Below are 9,723 nucleotides of genomic sequence, written 5' to 3'. Positions count from 1 at the left end.
TGCCCATGAAAAGCAAGTTTTTATTACTCTGGTGAAAACAGAACCCTGACTCAATTATTTAATGGATCAAATTTTAATTTTATTTTTCAAGGGGTGTTAAGCACAGGAGAGTGTTCCCTATCCTTGTGATTATATTCCGTGATCCTTCTTCCAACAGAAAGGTAATGAGTGCCATACACCAGCAACCCACTGAGCAACCAGTTGTATCCCCTTTCACTTATGACAACTTCGCGTGGTCAAAGGACTTAGAGCCAGGACTCCCAATCATCACATGGATGCTACCCAACAGATTTCAAGACCTGGCCAATTGATTGCCAATTCAGCTGCCAGGGCCACTGCCTTTGCCATAACCTACTTGTTTGCATGAGTTTTGGTGGTCACGGAGACCCAAGTAGGAGCAATCCTATCAGCAGAGGCATATTTGTTGAAAGCCAGTGTAACCCCTCACTTGCACAGGCTCCACTCAAAGCCATGGAAACAGCCCTTCCAATTTTGCCTTTGAAATTTTGTGTTTTCTCCTCAAAAGGCGCCCTCATTTAAAAGCAGCAGCTTCCATAAAACCTGTATCTGCCTAAATTAACCAGTAACTCATCTTCTCAACAACTTACCACAGCTATGTTTGTAACTTTACTTTTTTTTTTTTTTTTTGAGATGGCATTTCACTCTTGTTGCCCAGGCTGGAGTACAATGGCACAATCTCGGCTCACCACAACCTCTGCCTCTTGGGTTTGTGATTCTCCTGCCTCAGCCTCCCGAGTAGCTGGGATTACAGGTGTGCGCCACCATGTCCAGCTAATTTTGTATTTTTAGTAGAGATGGGTTTCTCCATGTTGGTCAGGGTGGTCTCGAACTCCTGACCTCAGGTGATCCGCCCGCCTCGGCCTCCCAAAGTGCTGGGATTACAGGTGTGAGCCACCGAGCCTGGCCTATAACTTTACTTTTAAAACTCCACTAACACACAAAGAATCTGAGTAAATCCAATGTAACCCCAAAAGATAAAAGTTGGAAAGTGTTGAGCTAAACTTGCTTTTCTCAGGATGGAAAAGAATTACAGTACTAGTATCTCTGTTGTGACATGGTACAACTCTAACTGGGTCTCCAGAGATTTTCTTCCCAACCACAATAGCGGACACATTACACAGATCTCTTTTAAAACTGTAAATGCCATGTTTTTTCTTGTATTTAATGAAACACTTTATGCATGCAGAACAGATAATTCATGCCAACTCTATGTCTAAATACATGCTGCCCAGTGCACAGATACCCTAGGAATTTCACAGGCAGTATGCAACAAGAGTAGAGGGCACTTTCAAACCTAATTTATTCCCAAAGGGAATTAAGTCAGGATAAACTCAGATAACTTGCACAACAAAACTTAAAGACCATAATCTTCATCCTTGAAGAGACACACAGACCCAGTGAACTACTAAATTTCATCACTACAAACCCACTGTGTCCTGTGTGTGCTAAACCTTGAGTCCTCACAGTATCTCTAAGATCAGCTATTTTGTCCCCATTATCCAGCTGGGAAAACTGAGGCTGCAAAGCACCAAACAGGCTTCCAATGAAGAGGTGATAAAAGCATCTGCCTTCTAACTCAGGTAATCTCATAATATGTGGGTTTAAATAAAAATGGAATGTTTGTTCAATGAGCTTTTTTTTTAAGAACCTCCCTGGCCAATATAGTGAGACCCTGTCTCTACAAAAAATTTAAAAATGAGCCCAGCATGGTGGTGAACACCTGTACTCCCAGCTACTCAGGAGGCTTAGGCAAGAGGATTGCTTGAGCCCAGAGATTTGAGGCTTCAGTGAGCTATGGTCTTGTCACTGTACTTCAGCCTAGACAACAGAGCAAGACCCTGTCTCAAAAAAAAAAAAAAAAAAAGGAAAGAAAAAGAAAAGAAAAAAGTCCCCAGGAGTTTCTAGGTACAGTAGTTTCAATAAATATTCTGATACCATCAAATTTTCTATTTGAAGAATAGAGAGAAATTAAAGAAACCAATTTTCCAAACTCAACAACAATCCAAGGAATCTAACAATACTGATGGCAGAATTATTATATAATAAATCCTGTTATTAAAGTAATTTCATGAGGCATCAGATGCTTTTAACATTATAATAATACTGTTCAATGTAATAATTAGTAGCCACAAAGAAATTACTCAGAGATGCCCAAGAGTAAATGTTGCCTGAAATGTATATGATCTAGGTCTTGGTTTGAAACATCCTAAGACTTTGGAGCCATTCATCTGAGGAAACCAAATTCCTAGCTTGCACTTTTGTTGCATCTGTCATCTAGGAGATTTAGAGCAAAACACACAGCTGTATTAGCACCCCATCTTCATACATTAGTTCAGTCCAACAGAAGACCAAATGGCTTGTCCTCTGTTAGGGACAGAGGCTGACTCCAGCTCTTTAAAATGCTGGACTGTGGGCTCCCTCTGGAGGAGACTACGATAATCTGACTTCAGAGAGAATTTCAGAATCATCCTTACTCTCTAGAGCAAGAGGGGCATACAGAACATGTAACAGCTACTGGAAACAATCAATCAGTACAAAGTACTGAAAGTGAAATTAATACTAACATGATACAGAGGGCATATTCTACCCCACTGGTAAAATTATCTTATATTTCATTCTTCTTCTCTTTTTTTTTTTCTCAAGTGACTTACTATGTGGAGTGCTTAATAAATCCATTCATTCCCTGTAATCCCAGCACTTTGGGAGGCCGAGGTGGGCGGATCATGAGGTTAGGAGATCGAGACCATCCTGGCTAACATGGTGAAACCCCGTCTCTACTAAAAAAAATACCAAAAAAAATTAGCTGGGCGTGATGGCAGGTGCCTGTAGTCCCAGCTACTCAGGAGGTTGAGGTAGGAGAAAGGCGTGAACTTGGGAGGTGGAGCTTACAGTGAGCCCAGATCATGCCACACTGCACTCCAGCCTGGGCGACAAAGCAAAACTCCATCTCAAAAAAGAAATTAAATAAATAAATAAATAAATCCGTTCATTTGTCACAAAGTGAATGTTATTGTGTGCCAATATATGTTATGCATTGTTCTAAGCATGGAGAATATAGCAGTGAACAAGATGTTAAAACCTTGCCTTGGCCAAGCACGGTGGCTCACGGCTGTAATCCTGCACTTTGGGAGGCTGAGGTGGGCGAATCACAAGGTCAATAGATCAAGACCCTCCTAGCCGACATGGTGAAACCCCGTCTCCACTAAAAATACAAAAATTATCTGGGCGTAGTGGCGCGCGCCTGTAATCCCAGCTACTCGGGAGGCTGAGGCAGGAGAATCGCTTGAACCCAGGAGGTGGAGATTGCAGTGAGCCGAGATTGCGCCACTGTACTCCAGCCTGGCGACAGAGCAAGACTCCGTCTTAAAAAAAAAAAAAAAAAAAAACAGAAACAAAAACAAAAAACCTTACCTTCAGGAGTCATTTTAGTGGAGGGACACAATTGATAAGAAAGATTCAAAAGTAACACAGATAGAGAAATGCTATCTGAAACAACAACAACAACAATAAAAAACAAAAAGGGAAGAGAAATGGGGAGAGTTATGATTTTAAGCAAGGTGGTAGGGGAGGCTTTGTACATGAATAAAGAACATTAAAGAGTTTGTCTTGGCCAGGCGCGGTGGCTCACGCCTATAATCCCAGCACTTTGGGAGGCTGAGGTGGGTGGATCATGAGGTCAAGAGATTGAGACCAGCCTGGCCAACATGGTGAAACCCTGCCTCTGGCAGCACGTGACTGTAATTCCAGCTACTCAGGAGGCTGAGGTAGGAGAATCACTTGAACCAGGGAGTCGGGAAGTTGCAGTGAGCTAAGATTGTGCCACTGTACTACAGCCTGGTGACAGAATGAGACTCTGTCTCAAAAAAAAAAATAAAGAGTTTGTCTTGAACTGGAAGGAGGTGATAGGGAGGAAAATAACAAATGGTGTCAAAGAAGGGGAGAGGCATACTGTGTAGGGCTGTGTAAGTTATTGTGATGTCTGTGGCTTTTACTCTGAGTAAAGTGGGAAGCCATGAGGGTTTGGGGCAGAGCAATGACATCATCTGATTTAAGATTTTTTAAAAATTTTTTTGTAGAAATGGGGTCTTGCTATATTGCCCAGGCTGATCTCAAACTCCTGGCCTCAAGGGATCCTCTCATCTCAGGCTCCCAAAGCGTTGGGATTATACGTGTGAGCCACCACACACAATCTGATTTAAGTTTTATTAAGAACACCCAGGCAGTGCATTGAAACTGAAGAAACTGAAGAACAAGAAACTGAAGGCTGAACAGAGGTGAAAGCAGGAGATCAGTTAGGAGACTTCTACAAAATCCAGACGAGAGATGTTGTGAATAGCAGTGAAGGGGTATAAGGTGGCAGATCCTGGAAATATTTTGAAAACAGAGCTGAAAGGATGATGTAGGGTATAAGAAAAAGAGAGGAGTTGAGCATTACTCCAAGATTTTTCTCCTGAGCAATTGGAAGAATGGAGTTGCCCTTAACTAACATGCAGAAAACACTCAAGGAAGCATATGGGGAGTGGGGAAGAGATCAGGACTTTAATTTTGGACATGTTAAGCTTGAGATACCTAGTATATATTTTAATATAGCTATTGAATGGGCAATTGGAAATCTGAGTTTGGAGTTTGCGGGTGAAGTCCAGGCTGGAAAAAGAGATTTGAGAATCATCAGCATATAAATGGTATTCAAGGTTATGAGTCTGGATAAAATCACCCAGGGAATGTAGACAAAAAAGAGAAGAGGTCTAAGAAGTGAACCCAAATGTGTGAACTACAAAAACATTATCTCTTGCTTTCCCATTATTTACAGGTTCATCAAACTATTATTAAGAGAAACTAACCAGGCCGGGCACGGTGGCTCACACCTGTAATCCCAGCACTTTGGGAGGCTGAGGCAAGCACATCACCTGAGGTCAGGAATTTGAGACCATCCTGGCCAACATGGTGAAACTCCGCCTCTACTAAAAATACAAAAATTAGCCGGGCATGGTGGCATACACCTGTAATCCCAGCTACTTGGGAGACTGGAGAATCACATGAACCTGGGAGGCAGAGGTTGCAGTGAGCCGAGATCATGCCATTGCACTCTAGCCTAGTGACAGAGCAAGACTTCGTCTCAAAAAAAAAAAAAAAAAAAAAGACAAACTAACCAGATAAAATGACAAAATCATAGTGATTATTATATACTGTTTCTCTGGATGACTATAAATCAACTACTGGGATTCTTTCTAGGTTTCCAGGTTTCAAAATTAAGATAAACAAATTTGTTATTTTTTTGTGTGACATTTTTATGAAGGTTGCTAGGTTTGTCTGCCTTCTGAGAGATTTTCAAATAATAATTCAAAACTAGTCAATAACACCTAATGATTTCTTAGCAATCCTACAGTAAATGACAATATATTGGACCAGTTTGAATAGAACACAGCTTGAAGAGCTCTTTAACTATGTTTTCCTCTCTCTTTAGTTTGGTTTTTAATCCACCTATCGTAAGTGCATTCTTCTGGTTATCTAACCTCAGGATTACTTTTTCAGAAAAGAAGAAAAATCATTATAATCATCTGCCTCTAGACAGCCATCAGTCATCAACTTTCCCTAACCCTGCAGGAGGAGCAGGTGGGCAGTTAGGAGGTTGGTGAGATAGGATATTTGATTTCTTTCTATACTTTTGCCTTTATTAAAAATCAAAGAAGGCTTTCTTGCTGTCTTTTATCATCTTATAATTTATGGCTCCCATATCACCTAAGATTTCTCAATTGCTTCCCTATGCAATACTGCTAATTGTTTTAGTAACCTGGTCCAATTTCCATTTAGAGCCCTTTAATTTACACTTTCTGAATGTAGCCAACTTTTCTTCTTCTTGGCATTCCTATGTCCTAGTATAGTTGTTACTATGTATATACAAGCATGTGTTTTAAAAGCCATGACTTTCTTGACCCGGCGCGGTGGCTCATGCCTGTAATCCCAGCATTTTGGGAGGCCGAGGCGGGCAGATCACCTGAGGTCAGGAGTTTGAGACCAACCTAACCAACATAGCAAAACCCTGTCTCTACTAAAAAATATTAAAAATTAGCCAAGCATGGTGATGCATGCCTATAATCCTAGCTACTCGGGAGGCAGGAGAATCACTTGAACTCGGGAAGCGGGGGTTGCGGTGAGCCAAGATCTTGTCACTGCACGTGAACCTGGTGACAGAGCGAGACTCTGTCTCAAAAAAAAAAATAAAAATAAAAATACAAGCTCTACTTTCTTAACTTTGAATTTGAGAAAAATGTTGACTCTGCAACAGTCTACCATACTTGTGGCCTTAGTAGACACTGAAACTACACTTTAAACTATTTTTACTTAGACTCTGGAAATCAGTCTTAGGGAGAATAGATGAAAAGTCTACAAGCTTGGAATATAAATAATAAACACAGAAATCAAGACTATATCTTTTTTCAAATACTCTGAGACCTATCTTAATGTCATCATGTTCTAGCCAAATGGATCATTTCCTTTTTCTTTTTTTTCTTTCTTTCTCCTTCCTTCCTTCCTTCCTTCCCTCCCTTCCTTTATTTTCTTCTTCTTCTCTTCTTCTTCTTTCAAGATACAGGGTCTCACTATGCTGCCTAGTAGGGTCTCGAACTCCTGGGTTCAAACGATCCTCTCACCTCACATTTTTCATTTGTTGTTGCTACTCTTCTTCCCTCCCTCCCTTCCTCCCTTCCTTCATTCTCCTCCTTCTCTTCCTCCTTTTTTAAGTGATAGGGTCTTGCTACATTGCCCCGGCCAACCTCAAATTCCTGGGCACAAGTGTTCCTCCCACCTCAGCCTCCCAAGTAGCTGGGACTACAGGTGCACACCACTGTACCTGGCCTTTTTATTTTTATGTAAGCAACTCATTACTTCAACCATTTGCTTTTAAAAAGTGCTTTGTAAAAAAAGATTTACAAGATAGAATCATATGTGGAAAATGAAAACAGACCAGAAATGAGACATAAACACACCTGCCAGACCAACACCTTATGACAGGTATTATTAGCCAATAAAATATCCACCCTGCCAAGTACATTCATTGCTGACGTTTTATTATATTACTGGCAAAAAGTTCAAATGTCATCAGCAATTATGTAATAATTGATCATTACAATAATCAAAATAAGTACAAAAAATGTATGAGCAGGCTCCTACTTATAGAATAAGGGGACAACTTTCTGTCTCCATATCCACACCCTTAGGTATGGTCTTCAACTAAAACATCAGACAATACAATCAAGGTCAATTTACATAAAAAGAGCTATAACCTTTGGCAATTACTCTAAAAGTACTTTAAAATTTTTAAGATAAATGTCATTGTGTTAGTCAATAGATCTCCATTATTCACAATAGTGACAAGATCTTCTTTAAGAACTCCATTTTTTTTTTTTTTTGAGATGGGGTTTTGCTCTTGTGGCCCAGGCTGGAGTATAATGGTGTGACCTTGGCTCACTGCAACCTCTGCCTCCTGGGTTCAAGCTATTCTCCTGTCTCAGCCTCCTGAATAGCTGGGATTATAGGCACCCACCACCACACCCGGCTAATTTTTTTGTGTTTTTAGTAAAGATGGGGTTTCACCATGTTGGCCAGGCTGGTCTTGAACTCCTGACCTCAGGTGATCCACCCCCCTCAGCCTCCCAAAGTGCTGGGATTACAGGCATGAGCCACTGAGCCCAGCCTTATTAAGAACTCTTTAACTGAACTTCTAGTTATAGCCATGTTGGAGTAACAGGTATCGGCTTTACCTTTAGTAATAATAAAACTGTACAAAATATATAAAACAACTGTTTTCAGGCATGTGATAACAGGTAATGGTCAATTTTATCAGAAATATTATAGCTCTAAATATGTATGCAGTTAATAATAGAGCTTCAAAATACATAAAGCAACTGATGAAAAGAGCAACAGACAAATCCACGATTATAATTGAGGATTGCAACAGTCTTCCCTCAGTAATTAATTCAAAAAGTAAACTGAAAATCAGTAAAGATATGAGACTTAAATGCACCATCAACCAACTTGACCTAATTGACATTTATGGAACACTACACCCATTTTCAGCAGAATACACATTCTTCTCAAGTACAAATATTCACTAAGATAGACCATGTGCTAGGATATTAAACAAGAATCAATGGATTTACAAGGATTAAAATAATATAGAGTATATTCTCTGACCACATTGAAACTGAATTAAAATCAGTAACAGAAAGATATTTGGAACACCTCCAAATAGATGGTAATTAAAAACAGATTTCTAAATAAATGGACCAAAGAGAAAACAAAAAAGGAAGTTGGGAAATATTTTCACTGATGATAGGATAATAACATTTAAATTTGTGGGAAGCAGCTATAAAAGGAAATTTAAAATTTTAAATGCTCACGTTAGAAAAGAAAGGTCTCAAATCAATGACCTCAGTCTCCACCTTCAGAAGCTAGAAAAAGAAGAGCAAATTAAACCCAAAATGAATAGAAAGAAGAAACAATAAATATAAAAACATAACTCAATAAAATAGAAAACAAACAATAGAAATAATAAAAAGTAGTTCTTTGAAAAGATTAGCAAAGTTGATAAACCTCTATCCAGACTTACCAATAAAAAAAGGAAGAGAGAAAACACAAATTATCAATAACAGGAATATCAATAAAGGGAACATCACCATAGATCCCACCAACTTAAAAATGATAACAAAGGAAAATATTAAACAATTTTATGCCAATACAATCAGCAACTTAATTGGGATGAATGAATTCCTTGAAAGAGGCAAACAAACTGATACAAGGAGGAAAAGAAAATCTGAATATCTCTATTAAATAAATGTAAGAAAATTAAGTTTGTATATTAAGATCCTTTCACAATGAAAACTCCAGGCCCTGTTGGCCTCACTGCCAATTTCTAACAAACATTTAAGGAGGAAATAAAACCAATCCTTCACAAATTCAGGAAACGGGGGAGTCCTGGGGGATGGGAGAATACTTCCCAACTCATTTTATGAAGCAACATTAACAAAGATAACAAAACTAGACAAGGATAATACAAGACAAAAATGAACCAAAATCCTTCATTAAAATATTAACCACTCCAGTGCTTTGGAAGGCTGAAGTGGAAGGATCACTTGAGGCCAGGAGTTCAAGACCAGCCTGGGCAACAAAGCAAGACCCCAACTCTACAAAAATAAAATTTAAATATTAGCTGGATACGGCAGTGTAAACCTGTAGTCCTAGCTACTTGGGAGGCTGAGTTAGGAGGACTGCTTGAGCCCAAGAGTTCAAGGCTGCAGTGAGCTATGATTGTGCCACTGCACTCCAACCTGGGAAACAGAGTAAGAACTTGTCTCTACAAAAAAAAATTTAAAAATAAAATAGGCCAGATACAGTGGTTCATGCCTGTAATCCCAGCCCTTTGGCTTAAGCAGAAGGACAGCTTAAGGCCAGGAGTTTAAGACCAGCTTGGACAACAAAGCAAGACTCCATCTCAACAAAAATAAGAAAATGAAAATTAGCTGGGCATGGGGCAAATGGCTGCAGTGACCGCTTGGGAGACTGAGGTGGGAGGATTGCTTGAGCCCAGGAGTTCAAGATCACAGTGAGCTATGATCACACGGCTGCACTCTGGCCTGGGCCACAGAGTAAGAATCTGTCTCAAAAAAAAAAAAAAAAAAAAAAAAAAAAAATATTTATCAATTG

This window comes from Mandrillus leucophaeus, unplaced genomic scaffold (genome assembly GCF_000951045.1).
Source record: "Mandrillus leucophaeus isolate KB7577 unplaced genomic scaffold, Mleu.le_1.0 Scaffold88, whole genome shotgun sequence".
Taxonomy (NCBI): Eukaryota; Metazoa; Chordata; class Mammalia; order Primates; family Cercopithecidae; genus Mandrillus; species Mandrillus leucophaeus.
Note: the sequence above shows the minus strand (reverse complement) of the source record.